The sequence below is a fragment of the Hesperophylax consimilis genome, chromosome 1 (assembly GCF_061612785.1).
Source record: "Hesperophylax consimilis isolate HC1 chromosome 1, BYU_Hcon_1.0, whole genome shotgun sequence".
Lineage (NCBI taxonomy): Eukaryota > Metazoa > Arthropoda > Insecta > Trichoptera > Limnephilidae > Hesperophylax > Hesperophylax consimilis.
The window spans coordinates 21394246-21413176 of record NC_142836.1 but is presented as its reverse complement, the minus strand read 5'-3'; the positions used below and the strand labels follow the sequence as shown (position 1 = coordinate 21413176).

At 32.5% G+C, this 18931-nt stretch overlaps 1 protein-coding gene across 3 annotated transcripts in view; it reads right to left on the bottom strand.

The window, feature by feature from the left end:
- Positions 1–12258, bottom strand: part of Ctns (lysosomal cystine transporter cystinosin) — a 44058-nt gene extending 31800 nt beyond the window's left edge. For all 3 annotated transcript variants that reach the window (XM_089651506.1, XM_089651498.1, XM_089651514.1), the window contains exon 1: positions 12119–12258. The gene's annotated coding sequence lies outside the window, so the exon portion shown is untranslated. The remainder of the gene's footprint in view (positions 1–12118) is intronic.
- Between the last annotated feature and the right edge of the window lie 6673 nt (positions 12259–18931).

Genomic DNA, 18931 nt, shown 5'->3' with positions numbered 1-18931 from the left:
GACCCCCATTTTCATTTCATGGACCCCCAATTTTTTTTTTCGCTGACGTAGACCCCTTGCAGGTTGTCATAGACCCCTGGGGGTCGATATAGACCACTTTGGGAATCACTGGTCTAAAGTAATGGTGTTTGAAAGAGAAAGTACGAAAACAGTGTGAAATATAGCTGTGAATGAGGAATACTTGGAGCAGGTGGATGAATTTGCGTATTTAGGAAGCATGTTTACGAGAGATGGGAAGGCTGACAGAGATATTGAAAGAAGAGTAAATGCAGGTAACTCCATTAATGGAGGACTGAACGCAGTTGGCGCTAACAAAAAATTGTCCAAAGAAGCGAAGTTAGCAGTCCACAATGGAGTGCTGGTACCTACCCTGATGTATGGAAGTGAGGCATGGAACTGGCAAAGAAAGGATGAAAGTAGATTGAATGCTGTTGAAATGAGATCCCTGAGGCGTATGTGTGGTAAAACCATGTATGATGGTGTGAGGAATGTGGATATCCGCAAAGAGTGCAAGGCTGATGTAAGCGTAATGAGTAAGATCAAGAAAGGGACACTTAGATGGTTTGGGCATGTAGAGCGAATGAGCGAAGAAAGGAGTGTAAGGAGAATATACGATGCAAATGTGAATGGTAGCAGAAGTCGGGGACGCCCGAGGAAGACATGGCACGACCAAGTGAATCAGATACTTGAGTCGGGCCATGTCAAGAGTCAGAACAATAGAAGAGTATGTATGAGACAATGTATGAATGTGAATGAGGCAAGGAGTGTGTGCCAAGACTGAGTTGTTTGGCGGTCCGTCCTCTCTGCCTACCCCTGCGGGGAAACGGCGTGAAGGTTAGTTAGTTTTTAGTTTTATATATATATATATATAAAAAGGCAGATATTACATACATCACAATCTATTATTATTCTAATGGAAACAAAGCGTGTTTAAATAAAATAAGGCTGCATGCGTGTGTTATTCATTAAGTAGTACATATGCCATAACAAAACATTTTTCACTTTCTTTTTGTTTATATGCAACCATGTTTGTAGTTGTTTATGTAATAATCAAGGATTCAATGCATGCTTTCAGAAAACAGCGCATAATGGACACATGCTCTCATCAAACTAATGCAAACATATATTTATTCGTTTTTTTCATATTACAACATAATGTGAATTTATTTTTCTACTTGCAATGTGTAGCCGTAAAAAGATTTTTATAGTTAGGAATGAATTATAGCCTAAATACTGTCGAAATAGTTGTTAATGTACTGTGTACGATAATCACAATATAAAAATGTAGTATGTAACAATGAAAAGCAATTCTAAAGAAAGCAATAAATAAAAATGCATGATGAAACATTAATTTTACGGAAGTGATAATCTCAATGTTGCTCTAGTGATAGCTATGTTAACTCTTTAAATGCCCCTGTGTTAGCAAGATAACTGTTGTGATATCAGCGTATGGGGCAACTTATAACCCAACTGCCGTGATGTCCACATACAACATCCTTTCCGCCCCTTACTTCAACCTGACAATATTCTACCGAGGGAAAGTTCATAATTCCCCTAGCTCCGAAAACTGTAATGCGGTAAAACAATAAATAAAATAAAATAATAATCTAGAAGTAGGTAGGCATGTCAATTTAATCATATTCAATTAAGTTTTATTTCAAGATACGGTATGCCACACGAAGACGAGATGACTGAGCAGATTTTTCTATCAGTGAATCATAAAAAGCGGATCAATTATATTTTCAGACATGCTATCAATTAAGCAACCGCTTCGGGATAACAAATGGAAGTGATCTGTCACGATAACTATCATTTGAACATATCGTTCAATTAAATCAAGAATAGGTTCCATCAAATCTAGTTTTAACATTCAAACGGATATTTTTATACATATAGGCTTGGAAAACTTAGAAATTAATTGCCCTGAATGAAATTGGTCAGAATGCGGTTCCATCATAAGATTATTAAAATTGATGTCCTGCCTTAATTCCATTGCATTTTTTTTAGCGTGGCACAAATTTTTAACTGTGCAAAATTTGAATAAAATCAATTTGAAAACCTTAGGACAGAAACAAGAAATGACATTAATATTCAAATTAATTGCACAATTTCAAATAACCAATTAATTTCCTAGTTTAAAAAGCATATTATATGCATGTGACGAAAGAGTACATTAAAAATAAACTGTAGACAAAAAACAAAAGTAACTATGAAATTGTGTCGAATTATACAATAAATTAAACCAAAACAAAAAAAACAAAGTGCAATTAAAAAATTGCATAGATTTATGCAATAAAAAACTTAAAGTTATTATAAAAATGCATTAAAATAAATAATAAAAAAGTTTGAAAGTAATTATAACATGCCATTACATAACTGTCGAATTATTCAATAAATTAAAACAAAACAAATTAAACCAAAACAAAAAAATTGCATAGATTTATGCAATAAAAAACTTAAAGTTATTATTAAATCTAAAATATTGACCAACAATAAGTTACTTTAGTAATTACATGGATCTGAAATGGTTCATTTAACTTGACCTCCAATATGCAAGGTAAGAGACAAGTTTTTTTAATAGTAATCCTCTGAAACTAGTTCATGTTATTATGTCCATACTAACAACACTAACCAAAGTAAGGTTGCCCAGTGAACTGACTTACATTCAAATGTTAACTTCTAGGGCACAACACTTTTATTTAAACCAAAAAATATTGCAATTTTCATTTATTATTATAGTCTTGTCAATAATGCAAACCCCCATTTACCTACAAATAAGAACTTGGGATTCTATCCATATAAATATTGAAGACAATATTAGTGATTTCTAAACGAAAATCTGAAACAGAAAAATCAGAAAAGGATACGGTCACATCTAGGACACGAACCCAGGACCCTTGTCTAGATGTGACCGTATCCTTTTCTGATTTTTCTGTTTCAGATTTTCATTTAGAAATAACTAATATTGTCTTCAATATTTAAATATTACAATTTGAGGTTTTACTCAATAAAGTTATTCCGAAAAATAAATATAAATATTTATTACCAATAAAACTTGCCAATTTTTGCAGCGCTATTTTTTTGTGTATCACCTCAAGTATTGTGTTATAAGTAAGAACTATTGTGTTTTACTTCTTTTAATAATAAATATAGAAATAATAGTATATTAATTTAAAAATGAATATTGCTATTTGTAAATGAATTACTACAACACCTATAATAATACTAGGTACCTATCTAATAAATAAAAGGGTAATAGATTCTTTTTGAAGAAAGGTATTCTTTCGATAGGCCAAAAGTCTAAGAAAGACTGCTCATGCCATTAACGTTAGCTATTTTATTAACGCTTGTTGCTGGCTATAAATATTACCAAAATATATTACTTTTCGTAAGTAAAAAGAAAAGCCATCAAAAAAATTCCAAACAAGGTTTTAATTTTATAAAGTAGGTTATTAATGTGTCTGCATCGAACCCACAACATTGTCTTAAATAAAAATATATTTTTTTAAATTTAATGTTGGGACAGCCCTGCATTAAAGTAGATCATTGATTGCGATTAAAGCACAGAATTTATGAGACAAAAAAATGTGCCCGTATACGATCTGCAGTCGAGAGCCACCGGCAGTATTGTAAATGGTTGGTGGGACAGACAAGACAAGTTCTGGGCCTGAATTCCAGACGGTCTACAACTAAACTACATCAGACGAGACCGACCTACTGGGACTGTGGATAGGAGGAGAATTCGTCTGAACGTTGACATTTGTGATCTCAGTTTTATTCTATTTGAGTCACATTGAGAACACTTGTACTTCGAATTTTAGAAGCAGGGCAGTTCAGATAAATAATTTTGTTAAAAAATAAATATTATTTGTTGTATTAATAACTTTTCCCATATTGAAAATTAAAAAAGAACAAGTAGATTTTATTTAAAATACAGTTTAACAAAATATAAAAAAAAAATTATGATTATTTTCACAGAACAGCAAATCAATATAAGTAGGTGTGATTGATACCGATTTGAAAGAAGACTGAATTTACATAAAACTTGTCGACTCGTTGGCTTCTAGACAGGCCAATGAAATTGATTATTTTTTCAAGAAAGTGTTTCAATATTTTAAAATGTTAGATCAATTTTATTGAAATTAAGATAAAATTAACCTTACTTCCGGCACACAAACGCGCCCACAATACATTCTACCAGTTTATCAGGTCAGTTGTGATAATTACTTATGATTGAACACTACAAATTATTGTACACTACTTATTAGAAAAATTATGATGAAATACGTTAGATTTGTATCTTTATAAAAAAAATTGAATTTTATTTTTATTGCTGAAGTTAGAAATGTATTTTTATAAAAAATTTAGAATTGTCTTTATAAAAAGTTAGAATTGTGTCTTTATTGCTGAAGTTAGAATTTTATCTTTATAAAAAAGTTAGAAATGTATCTTTATTGCTGAAGTTTATTAGATAATATGTATATCAAAATGTAGAAGATTTTTCAAGTCTTGTATGAACTAAATTAACATTATATACAATTCACCGAACAATGTATGCAGGCAATAAATTAAAGTTGACCTTAAATTAGCGAAAAGAATCATCCTTGAACTATAGTGGTACATACTAAATGGACAATCTAGTATAGAATTCATAATGTTTAATTGGCCTTAGCTGAACCACTGCCTTAATCAAATATTGCCACTTGCTTGAGACGATTTAATGTATTAACACAGTTCTGGCGGGTATTTTATGCGTTGGCGCTACGTTGTCTCCGGGCGAAAATAGAGGTCCTGCACGAATTTCTGTAATTTGTTTTAAATAGCTATAGCTTCGAAAATACTTAAAATATTTTAATAAAAATTTCTACTTAGTAACTCTGCATATCCAAGCTATAAAAGTATTAAACGAAAATCGAACATTATGAAATGCAACTCAATTAACCTTGTAACATGTTTATAACGGTCCGCCTATCAATATTTGTCCATACCTGCTTTCTTTAAATACGAGGCTGGCGGAAAAGATAGAACTACCCTTCCCGGCGTTAAGCATCAATCGACCGAACGGGTAGAACTACCTTTCCCAACCGAAGTGTGCTAATGACTAAATGGGGTGTATGATGCATGCTGAAAATGGCAACATTCACACAAGAAAAAATAATTTTTATGTGAATACCGAGTATATGGAATATAGCATTCCCCAAAATGGAGAATGTTATGAAGTTGAAAGAACTGGGGATAGGAAGAAGATGGGAAAGAGGAAGGTTGGGAAATACCTGTCTGTTCAGTTCTGGTTACTAAACATGATTAAAGCCATTTCAAACAGTGTAAGGATTCTGAATGGTGGTTTATACAACAGAATAAGAGCATCTAACACTTGATATAAATTTATTTACAGAAGATTTAATAGCAGTCTTGCCAAGCAAAGGAAGTGATATAAGAACTGCGCAAGGAGTTAATGTCATGTAATCTGGATGCATATTGAGATAAGTAGGAAGAGGGTTTGCGTCGAGTTAGCAAACCTACGGGGGAGGGGAATTCATACTAAATTAGTTAATATCACAGGAATTCGTCTACTGCGAAGAATATAATCTATTCATTAACTTTCATTAAATCAAATTGCAGATCAAGATTGAAAACAATTTATTTTTATTTAATTGATAAAATGGAGTACGTATTTGAATGTTAAATTTGAAGAGCGTTACTAAAAATATTCAAAAATGGCTTGGTGAGAAAGTCCTGAAAAAACCTTAAAAAATAATTTTACACATCCAACATAAAAATAACTCAAAAATACTAATTTTGGCTGTCTGTGATGTGTGTTATTACTACATGAAACGTGGTTCAAATAAACTGAATTTTGCTTTGAACGTATTGTCATTTTCAAAATTAAAATTACTTTTTTTGAAAGTTAAAATTATTTTAATTTTGACTTTCAATATTGGAAAAATAATATCCCATGATTTATCACGAGTCTGTGGTAGTCATAGAATAATGAATTCTATGGCGCTATTTATTACTAATTACAATTAGAATTCCACTATGAAAATAAAGAAGAACACAAGAAATGCGATGTTGATATGTTTTGTGATTGAAAAGTCTGACCATTCTTTGCCTACATTTCAAATATCAAAATTCGTTTATCATCAATATGAATTTATCATTTTGATCAAATGTAATGGCAATATATTATGTCAGGCAGTATAAGAGAGACAGCGCTTGCTAAATGGGCAAGAACCAAAAGGTAGTAAGTCGGTGACGAAATCAATTGACAAGATAAGTAGAAGTTTTGACAGTTTTATTTTAATGAAGTGATAAGGCTGACAGTAATTATTGCAAATTATAGTGCCCTTGAGATGGTTTTTCACAAAAACGGTGCTATACAAGTTATCCAATTATTATTATTATTATTATTATCAAAAGACCCAAAGAATTTAATAGAATATACAAAAACGTATTATTTCTTAGTAATTAAGATCCCGGTTCAATATTGTTGTCAATATAATATTGTTGTCATTATAATACATAAAAGTATTAATTCTTTAAATTTCAACATTTATTTTCACGTTCTGCGAAAGATTTTTTCAAGTTCTGTTTTTTTTTTCAGTTCTGTAAAGCAACTAGCCTACAATGATATAAAAACAAAACTTGAACAGGACTTTCACAGAACCCGAAAATGAATGTTGAAATTTGATGAATTGTTTAAATTGTCCAAAATTTAAACAATTTAAATTTAAATTTAACCATATAATATCTTTTGTTAATATTTAATATTTAAAAATATACATTATTTTGGTATGACTGAGGATTGAACCTTCCTCCCCGGGGACTGGAGTCAACCGCGCTAACAACTGAACCAAATCCCAAATTGGGTAGGACCGACATTTATTTCATATATTTACTGCAGAATTCAGAGAAATGCGTATATGTCCGCATGTGTATACGTGATTGCCACCAAAAGTTGATAGAATGTATCGTCATTGACATCAAGTAAATCTGCCGAGTTTCAGCTCGATCGGATGTCGGAAATTGAGTTAATTTCCGCTTCCAAGATTTGCATTTATTCATTACCGAAAACAAAAGTGAAAATCAAATAGATTGGATAAATATTAAAAATGGTAAAAAAATTACAGTTAATTCAAATGCATTAATTTGCTTTGAAGGTCATTTATATCATGTTTATTAAACATTAGGTTATCAGAGTTGTTACGTAATATTAAAAGTTAATTAATCAAAATTTTAATAATAATATTTTATTCGTAATGCACACGATTGGCTAAACTCAGGATGACCAGGCACAATTAAGTGACGGAAAGTTATCAAACACATGCCAAGAATCTATAATAGACGAGAAGGAATGTATGAGAAGATGTATGAACTCGAATAATGCAGCAAGGTATGCCAGGACACAGGCGTGTGGTGTTATATTATTCTCTCTGCAAAGTAGTGAGATTGTTAGATTAATTTCCTCGTGGGCGCATATGTGACATTTTCAAAAATGGAACCGATGAGTTGATAAATTATTAAAAAAATGGTCCAAATTCAAAAAAATCAAGGCAAGCTATAAAGTATCTATCTATAACTAGGCAATTATTTTTATTCTATAAGCGAAATGTGCTTCTGTCAGAAGTCTCTCAGTTTTCATCCTGGCAAGTCAATTTATATCCTGTGACTCTTCGTGAATAATACTTTCATAATTACTACTGAAAAAATATGTGATTATGTAAAAACAATATTTTGACTATTCCAAATAAAGTTTTGATCAATCGAAATTCCATAGTAAATAATCTCACGATGTTCATAGCATTCGCTCACAGCTAATTTGCAAGAGTGAAAGTCAAGAATGCAATTCACGTTGAGTGCGGTCAAGTATGCTTAATGAGATTTGGGTCCTCGTTTCATGTGATATACCTATGCTATTGCAAAACTGATGATTGACGGATTTGCCAACTACCATGATGATGACTGGATGATTATTCTGGAGATGAAGCCCGAATGTTAAATGCCAATGCAACAAGTTGAATAACCTTTCGTTGCAAACATCTTCAAATATCAAATTTATACATTATGTTTTTTAAACGGGACAGTTTCTATGTTCACTGCTCTGCAAGATTAAAATTTTTTTATGTTAACCCATTCGCTGACAACCATTTTTCAGCTTAAAAAACGTAAATATATTATTTATTAGATGCAAAATAATTTATTAGGCCTGTTGTCTCACAGGTCAGTAAGCAATCGACATAAACCGCTGTAAGACCTTAATAAAAATTTCAGCATGGAACATTTTTGCACAGGGTCTTACACAGTGGTGGCTAGCTCTAAGGAGCGATGGAGCAACGCACTCTCAAAATTTCAGTCATTCCAAAAATAATAATTATCAACCGATAATAATATCATGGAAAATCAAAGCAAATAAGAGTAATAAAAGTAATACTATTAAGTATTGAGTTAAATTCAACCGGCTCGAGTTTTCGTTCTTTGTATCACGTGTCATAAGTCACATGGTGCAAGCGAAGTCCATATCGCTCATAGAGAAATGTCACCCGGGAACATCAATTATCTATATGCGCAGAGCGTGGATGTCGACGTGAACGGCGCTCGCCAATACCTCTTATACTCTTCGGTGAGATGGCGCCACTTTAGTTTACTTAATTGCTAGTATCTTTAACCGCTGAAGGTTTATCTGACCTGACGTAGGGATAGATTGGCCTTATTTTTAGGGCACTACCCATTTTTGTGAGTACAAGCCGCCACTGGTCTTACAGAATTTAGTCATGTGATTTTATTTTATAATATGATTTACATTATATCAAAGTTTTCTGTTACAGATCGGCGCTGTGAAGCGCTTCATAATTTAACACGGTCTTATAGGTATGACGATAAATCGGCTCTCTCAGGCTATGAGGATTAATGAAAGAGAAATACAAAGGAATGATCAATGTATGACTACCTATGAAGGTATAATTGAATATAAGCTCACAATTAAATAGACATTAAATTAAGCAATAAAACAAACAATTGACAGTAAAAATTAATTCAATTTATTACACATCAAAATTAATCAGTATGGGAGTGACAGATTAAAATTATTATCCAATATTTCAGGAATGTAATAATTTCATCAAGATTCGATTTTATCAAAAGTGTGATATTTTTTAATGAAGCTGGATTAGGGTAATTAGCTAATAAGAATAATTGGAGGCATATTAAAATGTTACAAGCAACATACATAGTACAATAACCATTCAGTGGTTAATTTAGAAGATAATAATGTTGGTGGGAGTGCAGTTGAGATAAAACTTATGTAGGTTTTAAATAATATTATTTTTCATACAATAGGTGATTGAAATTAATATATTTTGGTGTAAATATGTCAAAATTCACTGCCCTCATAAAAATGGTGACTATATAACTCATCAAAAAAACACACCTATAAAAAGTGCTATAAAGTTATGAAAAGTGATGAAACAAAAAGTTACATATGTAACTATTTAACCTAGTTTTTGTTTCTTCACTTTTCGTAACGTTTAGCACTTTTAATAGGTGTGTTGAATTGTCATTTTGAGGAGTTATCATGGAACCCATAAAAATAGATCAATTCTTGCAGAAATAAATAAACAATTATTAGTAATTACTCTTTATTATAATGAATAATTCGATTGAATGAAGTAGAATAAATATATATATATAAAGATTTTTATAGTTGGTTATATTTTTTAATTTAAATACTATTTTACCAAATCCAAATTATTAACATTGTCTGTACTGATTCAATTAAAAAAAATTATGAGTGTCTTTGGGTGTTATTATTTTAAAGGCATTTACCAGTTTTATAACTTGTTTTCTTATCATATCACACAACCCTAATAACATTTATGAACTGTCTATATTTTAATGATTAGTTTAATGACACTTGAAAACACCAGGTGTTGTATAAATATTGAACAAATGCTGAAGATATGTGTTGTAGAGAAAGACAAATGCGTAAATATACAGAAAATAGGTATATTTTATATACATATATATAAAATATACTCATGTTTATTTTAAAAACAATTTTGTAGTAGTAAGATAATAAAGTACTTATTTCAGTTTCCAGAAATGGAAAATATCGCATTTTAAAACATATTTTGTTAAAATTAAAATCGATTGTTCACTTGCCGGTCATTGTTATTGATGTCAAAGTTTTAAAGTTAGTTTTTACTTGTCTAATTTAATCCAAAATATGAACGTATGATCCTAAAATAGGTTATTAGGTTGTTAGTTTGGGTTTGATAAAAAATATTTAAAAAAATTTTTTTTAATATTATTATGTCAAACATGGCGGGAAGAAAAAATGTCTTTTTTTTACGAAATAGCAACTAAAATGGAGTAATTTTAATTTCTAGAAACTTAAATATTTCCTAATCATTATTTTCTTACTGATAAAAAGTGATTTTAAAATAAAATGTGCGTAATAAGCGTGTCATTATTTTCTGAATATTTAATGAAAAGGGTCGCACTGAGATATAATCATACTTATGTCTTCAAATTAAACTCGACTTTACAGAAGAATTTCTAGGACACGGGGATATATACAAATACATATATAGATAAATTGGCTGATTCCACTTGCACTATCAATAAATATCACACAGGTAAAACAAAATTAATGAAGTATGCCGCATTACCGTCAAGTGCTAATTATTATATTTATAATATTCATTTCTGCTATCTGAGCGACATTATAACAAGCATAAATCAGTTGGTAAAAGGATATACAGACGAGAAGGTACAGGGAAGATAGAGTATATGAAGGAATGCCAATGCATTCAATAAATAAAAACAATAATATGTAGGTATGTTGATTTCACAGTCCATAAACTAGTTAGTTGTCAAAATATATATTTTTTGTAAATATATACCAACTGTCAGTGATGATTTTAATGGTGGAGGCTATGAGTAAAATTGAATGTTTGTCTGTAGGTATGTTCTTTATAGAATCCTACAACATTTGTAAATCAAATTTTAATTTGTATGACCCTGCAATAAAACACTGGCAGCACACCCCACTCTCCATTGCTAGGGGGATGTCAATTACTAATATGCAAAATTAGTATATAAATATTACATGAGAATATTAAGTAGGTACTTAAAATAAGCTTCATGGTGAATAAAGTTAGATACAAAATTTAAATGGTGGTTGAACTAGCAGAAAAAATATTATTTAACAATACGATATTTACAGCATTTAGATTTGGTACAAGCTTCAAGTCAGTTATGTTTGACTAGTGTCACATTGAGAATACAAACATATGTTAACACTTTAAATCTATGCTGCCAGGAGCTTTTACCATTAAAATGACATTATGATTGGTCTGCCCATGGGAGTGATTGGCGCTGAACCGGTTAAAAAACATCATGCATGATAACTGCATTTATTGCAGAGGAAGAAAAGATGAAAGGGTGGTGGAAGATTGTAAGAATATTGCATCATTGCAAACAAGTTCTTAAATAGCCCTAGGGCCTAGGATCTCAGGCTAGAAAACACACAAAGCCCAAAGAAATATAATAATAGTGGTATGTATTTTAAACGAAAGCTTTGATATAATATAAATATTATCAAAATTTATATATTTGTCAGAAAGATTCAACTCTCTTCGATAAAGTGAGAAAAATTGAAAGCCACCCCCTAATATACCATTTCAGTAAAATGAGTTTGTACACTATCATTATGATATAAAACGATGTTTGTAGAGTTAATTTTATGATTCGGTGAATATGAATTTTGCTAACACTACGTAACAGGAAAGTTCCAAGTGAAGTACACTATGATTATAAATAAAAAATAACTTCGATTGCGAAACCATTTTTGCCAAACAGACCGAGAAAAGTCATTTTAAAAAGTGCAATAATTACAGGAAAAATGTCTGAATAAAATATTTTTAAAAAAATCAGTAAAATCAAATCAAATAGAAGAAACAGAGTTAAAACACGATATACACTTCTATTATAGTCAGAATTACGATAACAACGTAACCTAACGTCAATAATAATAGTAAATCACACATATCTGCACAATACCATTAAAAAAATTTAAACACCCATTGTGTGAATACGAATACCAACAAAAAATACTTACAAAAGTGGAATATCACGTTAACTTTCCAAATTAAAACAAAATAGCATTCAAAGTTTTACAGAAATACTAGAACATAATAATTATTTATTTACTATGAAATGTCAAACAGAGCGCTGCGCGCAAGCTCACGCCGCGATATTCAAAATCCGAATGATGAAATGTACAAACGTCACTTCGCTCTTGGCTTAGCGGTCGGTTTGAAATCCACACAACTTACTCTTCAGCCAGTAGTAGGGTAAACGAATGCGTTAAGGAAAAGGTCAGAAGATCAACGCACCTCTCGAACGGCGCCGATTATTTTAGTGTTGCTTTTACTACTCTTATAACTGCGATTTGACATCTATTTGCTAATTGCTTGCTAATAGAACCTCAAAAAAATAACGTGCGTGACCCTTTGGCGGCTCATGGGCGGCTCGTTCAACCCGCTAAACACAAGAGCACATGTAAATAAAATAATTAAACATTATTAATTACTAAATATATTTGGTTTAAATACTTATGATTATGTTAATTTTTAGAGTCCGACCGAATGTTTAGAGTCCGATTTTCAGCCAAAACAGAATTTCGGTTTCTCTTTCGAAACTTATTTTAAATACTTCTAAAAAACACCCATATCCCGATATTAGGCGTTTTTGTGTTAAACTGTAAGAATTCATTAAAGATGGTGTGCAAAATTAAATAAACGCATCAATTTAATGAGCATGTAAATTGGTACTATAACTTTAAGGGGATTACAAAAATACAAAAAATCTTAGATCTGTCATCTATATTCTATTGTAAACAAATCAGTCTAGTATCTAATTGTATGCAGGGGCGTCGCCAGCTTCCAAGCTAGGGAGGCAGCTTACTTTTTTTAGAGAAGGTACAAAGAAGTAGTCAGAATAAACTAGAAATATTTACATAAAAGCTGATGTGTACCCGGCGTAGCTCGGGGTTATGAACAGGTCCGTCGTAAGCCGTAAAGGTGCCCATGGGCATACTAAGTTTGAGGCCCCCCTTTGAACAGGTCCGTCGTAAGCCGTAAAGGTGCCCATGGGCATACTAAGTTTGAGGCCCCCCTTTGAACAGGTCCGTCGTAAGCCGTAAAGGTGCCCATGGGCATACTAAGTTTGAGGCCCCCCTTTGAACAGGTCCGTCGTAAGCCGTAAAGGTGCCCATGGGCATACTAAGTTTGAGGCCCCCCTTTGAACAGGTCCGTCGTAAGCCGTAAAGGTGCCCATGGGCATACTAAGTTTGAGGCCCCCCTTTGAACAGGTCCGTCGTAAGCCGTAAAGGTGCCCATGGGCATACTAAGTTTGAGGCCCCCCTTTGAACAGGTCCGTCGTAAGCCGTAAAGGTGCCCATGGGCATACTAAGTTTGAGGCCCCCCTTTGAACAGGTCCGTCGTAAGCCGTAAAGGTGCCCATGGGCATACTAAGTTTGAGGCCCCCCTTTGAACAGGTCCGTCGTAAGCCGTAAAGGTGCCCATGGGCATACTAAGTTTGAGGCCCCCCTTTGAAAGCACATAAAAATATTATTTTGCATTTGGAAAGTTCAACTATAAATAGCCTAGCATATAGAAATGCTTCTATATGCTAGGCCTCAGCACGGGTAAGCCACTCTGTGAGACCAACATTACTGGATTGTACTATGAAATGTAATATATTGTACCCAAATAAAAAATTAAATATTAAGAAAATTAGTTAAAACGCTCACAAAGACACGGAGAAGGACCGCCGGTGAATTTTTTTCCACGATACTCCCAATTGGGATAGGTATGTGGTGTGGGTGAAGGGAGTTGAATATGAAGGATTTTATTAAAAAACACATAGAAAAAGCGCCGCAGGCGAAAACCTTTTGAGATCGAACGACAAATTAATAAATGTTTTCATTTTCTATTTTCGGAGAGTCAGCATCCCAACAATATTTAGGCGGAAATCCTTTAGAATTTTCTTGAACGGAAATATTTTAGTATTGTTTAAAATGGAACCTTTTAAAATATCAGCTTAATCGGTTAGTAGCCGAGTGGATAAATGTATCTGATTCCCATCCAGGCGTCGCGACTCAAGCCCCTGCAAGTCCTCCATCATTGCACAAGCTTCATTTTCCGCTCACAAAAATATAAAATATTTTTTTCCACGTTATTTGTCTTCAATCTGTATAATTTTGGCACCTAGCTGGGGGTTCCTCCTACATTGTGGTCCTATGGATAATTTGATGTATTATTTTCCAATGCGTACCATTTTCATAGTACCGCCGGTTATGAATTTAGCCTTAAAAGCAATTTATTTCTTATCAAGGCTTCCTGCGAGGATTTAATGCTAAAAATAAAATAAACATTAGACCCTAGCGGGGGCCCCAACCAAAGGTTGGAACCCTTGGCCGGGGCCTCTCGGGCCTAAGCGGAAGTCCGGCCATGACCGAGACAACGCGTTAAATATCTGAATCTGGCACTGAACTTGTCACATTTACGATAAAAATAGAGATTTTGTGTTTCCCCCCCCCCTCTCCCCCTTCCTTAAATATCTGAATCTGGCACTGAACGTGTCACATTTGCTTTAAAAATAGAGATTTTGTGTTTTTGCCCCCCCCTCCCCTCTCCACCCGTACATAATTAATAAAAAAAATATTCTGGATAAGCAGATAAGTAATTTTCATCCTTCCTCTCAACCCATAAAAATATCAAACAATTAAGTAATGTATCTTGAATTCCGGTTTTAAATAATAACTTTGATTTTTCACGAAAACGGCGCCATAAAAATCTTAAAATATTATTATTATTATTATTTGCTCTGGGGCGGCCATCAGCCAAACGGCGGCGCCTGGCGCCATTAAAAACCTGAAGGGCGCTGTGTTAGGAAATTATCAGCTCCTTGGCACCTTTGTTCAATTAGGTTTTTGTTTCTGACTAATGTCCATGAATGAAGGAAAAATGCAACAAACATACACAGGTAAGGTTCCTTATCACGACAGTTGAGAAAACTAGTTACTGTAGTTGGTTATTACAGTGCGCAAACAATGACATGATGACGCCAAAGGAATATAATTATAATATACCTACCTACTTGTACAGTCACGGAACGAGAAATACAAACATTCCCGACAAGGAAAAAAACAATAAACCATAAACACATTGTAACTGGCTACGGGGACATTTGGCCATGCAACTTTATAATGTTATTCTAAATATTATAATAAATGAAAGTGTTTTATATTTAAAAAAAGAAATAAGAAAACTTATTAATTTATTGTATTAATTTTGATTTTGAACTAACCAACGATTAATACGTAAACACATTAGAAAATTTAACTTTTATTGCTAACCAAATAAGTAACTCCGGTGAATAATTAGTGATTTAAAAAAATATGTTAATGCAGCACAACTTGTATGAGTTTTTTTATCGTTATTCTTATAATAAATTAATAAACGGATTTTGAAAAGTGATAATAAAATAATAAAAATCAAAACTCCCCCCCTCCTGATGTCATTCCACCCGATCTCGATCGTAGCGCTGTTAGTTTGTTATATTATTACTGAACTTTGTGGAGAGATTGTGGGCCGAAATTTCAGCTGCTTTTTTAAATCTGTATGTGTTAGATATTTATGTTCGTCAAGTTGCTCTATAGTAGGAACCCGAAAATTCAACACACCTTTAAAAAGTGATATAAAGTCATTAGAAACGATGAAACAAAAATTTTAACTTTTATTTCATCACTTTCCATGACTTTATATAAATTTTTAAAGATGTGATGAATTATCATTTTGATGATTTATCCGGTCACCTTGAAAACTATTGTAACGTCATCTGGTTTAAAATTGTACTGTAATTGTATTGAATCCCTCTAGACTTTTACTACTAATCAGGCCCATTTTGACGGGGCACAAATCCTAACTTTAAAGCTATTTATTTATTTATTAATGAATCTTTATATTGTTATGATGTTATTTTCTTATTTTGGACAGTGATTTTCATCACTAATTTATAATAAATTATTGTAATGGTTCCTGTATATTGAAATCAATTTCTTGGAAACTTACAACTTTTTAAAAAATTGGAACTAATGATTTTTTGAATTCAGACAAGCGATAAAGTAGGTACCCACCTATGTTCAGAAAAATGTTTTTTCATTAATTTAACTAATAATTCTTTGTTTTAAGTTTAAATTTCATATCAATTATCAACTTCTTTTATTTAAATTTTTTAAAACAGGATTTTTCAAGTTTACTCAGGATGTTCATTGATAATGTAGGAATTTGAAATGCATTCGGGCAAAGAAATTATATTTATTTTGCGACGGAACTCCGCAATATCTTTCCCCCTGATATGAAGCAAATAGAAAATTTTAATGATTACAAATCAAGAATAAAAATTTGGCTGAATGAGGTTAATGAAAAAACTCTGAACAAAACATTAAAAACGACATAGAAAACTAATAAAACAGAAAAAAATAACTTTAGTCCGCCTCAGCACAGATCACCCTAGTGAGGAGGGCTAAGAAATACAACTTACTATACATATATTTAACATCATATTTTGTATTTACAATGTTTAAATAGTCGCTATAATACTAATCACTAATCCTACAATTATAATATCCCGTGATTTTTACGGATCTACGATAGTATATACATAGTAATTTAAAAATATTTTTATCTAAAAATAAGATATAATCTAATCACTGCTAATCATTCAATTAGTTTGTCCAATCTAATCCAAAGATAATCATTTTTATCGCGATTGAAATCCGTGTTTTTATTATTATCATTCTGAAGTCCTGCTGACGGTCTCTGATCTGACTACGAATCTGAAATAATAACAGAACTTTAATAGAACTTTCACAGAACTTGAAAAACAATTTCAAATTTTGAAGAATTATTCAAATTCGTATTTCTGGAATTCTTATTTTAGTATAATATCCTTTCATGTCTACTGCAGCTTTTTGAAAAAAAATATACACGTACTGCTCTCCCAATATGAATGCATGTCTACCTATTTAAAGAATACTTACAGGACTAATATAAATACATCCTGAATTAAGCGTATTAGATTATTTTATTACTATCATCGGAATTATTCTCACGGTAAAACAATTTCCGGAAAAAAACGTGCAACAAGCTTCTAAGAAAACTTAATCATTCCCAATGCAAATAAAACCTAAGTTCACAGAGTTCCTGAGAATATGGGAATGAGAATTATGACTGGTATTCCAGCAATCATAAAAAAAGGAAAATAATTTTTAAAAGTTTAAAGGGTAAATAAAGGATTTTCTACACCCCCCGTAATACTTTTTACCCTTGTTTAAGGTATGCGATACATTTCGCTATACGCCTCATGGTTTAACGTATTTCATGTTCACTATACACTACTATTGGGAATGTATGACTGGAATGTATATGCTGAAATAGGCCAAGCCACGAAAATCTCAGAGACGGCGAGGCAAAGCGAGCGCGACTACTTGCTACTCTTGCGCTCGGGTCTCCTCGGATGGTCTCGCCGAGTCTCAACTATAAATCCGACAGTGGCGGTTTGTGGGCTTGAAAAGTGGGGAGGCACAAAATTTTTTTTTACTATCAAAAGTATTATATGTAATAGATACCCACACCTAACTATAAATAAAAAAAGCAAACTATTATCTACGTACAGTATAATAAAAATAATGCGCAAACATGATCAACACAAACACAAACTGCAAATTCGCCATACTAAATGTATCCTAATATGAGCCTTACTACCACGGGTGCTGCCACGTACCTAGATCACACATTAAAAACTGAAACAAAACTTTGTCACTAAAGCTAATTGTAAATGGTCGGTTCTACTTTGGAAGTGTTCGTTGTTTGAGGCGTGCCTCAAACTAAACAACGCGCGACCATACTAGTTACCGTTCCATGTAACTTTGCTACCCTCCTCCGCCTACATGAACTCACTGCTTTGGGAGGCGGGCCCTATCTCTGCCTCATTAGCGAATAATTATTGTACTTCGTTGTGTAGTTTGTGGTAAGGCGAGCGGAAATCCCCATGTAGCCATGCATAATTACAATAATTTATGAATAGGGCCACAAGAGTGCTAGAGCATGTGGCTTTCCAACTATATTATAGGTGTTATATAAGTTATTTCGTGGAAAATAAATAAACAATGAAAAAGAGAATGCGTATAATAATAATATTTGGCTAATTTATATAGCGCCGTTTTCGTGAGAAATCACCTCAAGGGCGCTGTACAAATATATTTCTTAAATATTTAATACTAGAACTACTGACTTATCTCTAAGACTTATATCTAGTGACTTACGACTAAGGCCTATAACTACTATCTTAACGACATATACACCAGTATTTACATATTTGGCAACTTACAACTAAAATTAAAATTAACAATTTAATCTTACTAACGCCAGAAGAAGAAGGAAGTTCTATTATATTAGGGTGGATTTATTGTTAGCTGGATATATTATATGTTAAATGAATTAAATTAATGAATAAAATCAATCAATCGCCAATCTTAAACGCATTTAGATGATTCATCTGCCAACAATTAAACCGATTAACTTGTTATGTTCCCGCTGATATTGTCCATTGTCCACTGGTAGGCAAGTCAATAGCAAAATTGAATGAACGGAATCGCTAGATAATGTAACAATTACGGTATAAAAAAATGAAAAAAATGAAATATTTGGATAGAATGACGGATTTATGGAAATGAGTGTCTGAAAAAGTGAGTTTTTAGTTTGGATCTAAATTCTGTTGGGCTGGTTATACATCTCAATTCCATAGGAAGTTTATTCCAAGCCTTGGGGCCGGATACTCCGAATGCACGATCACCAAACTTAGT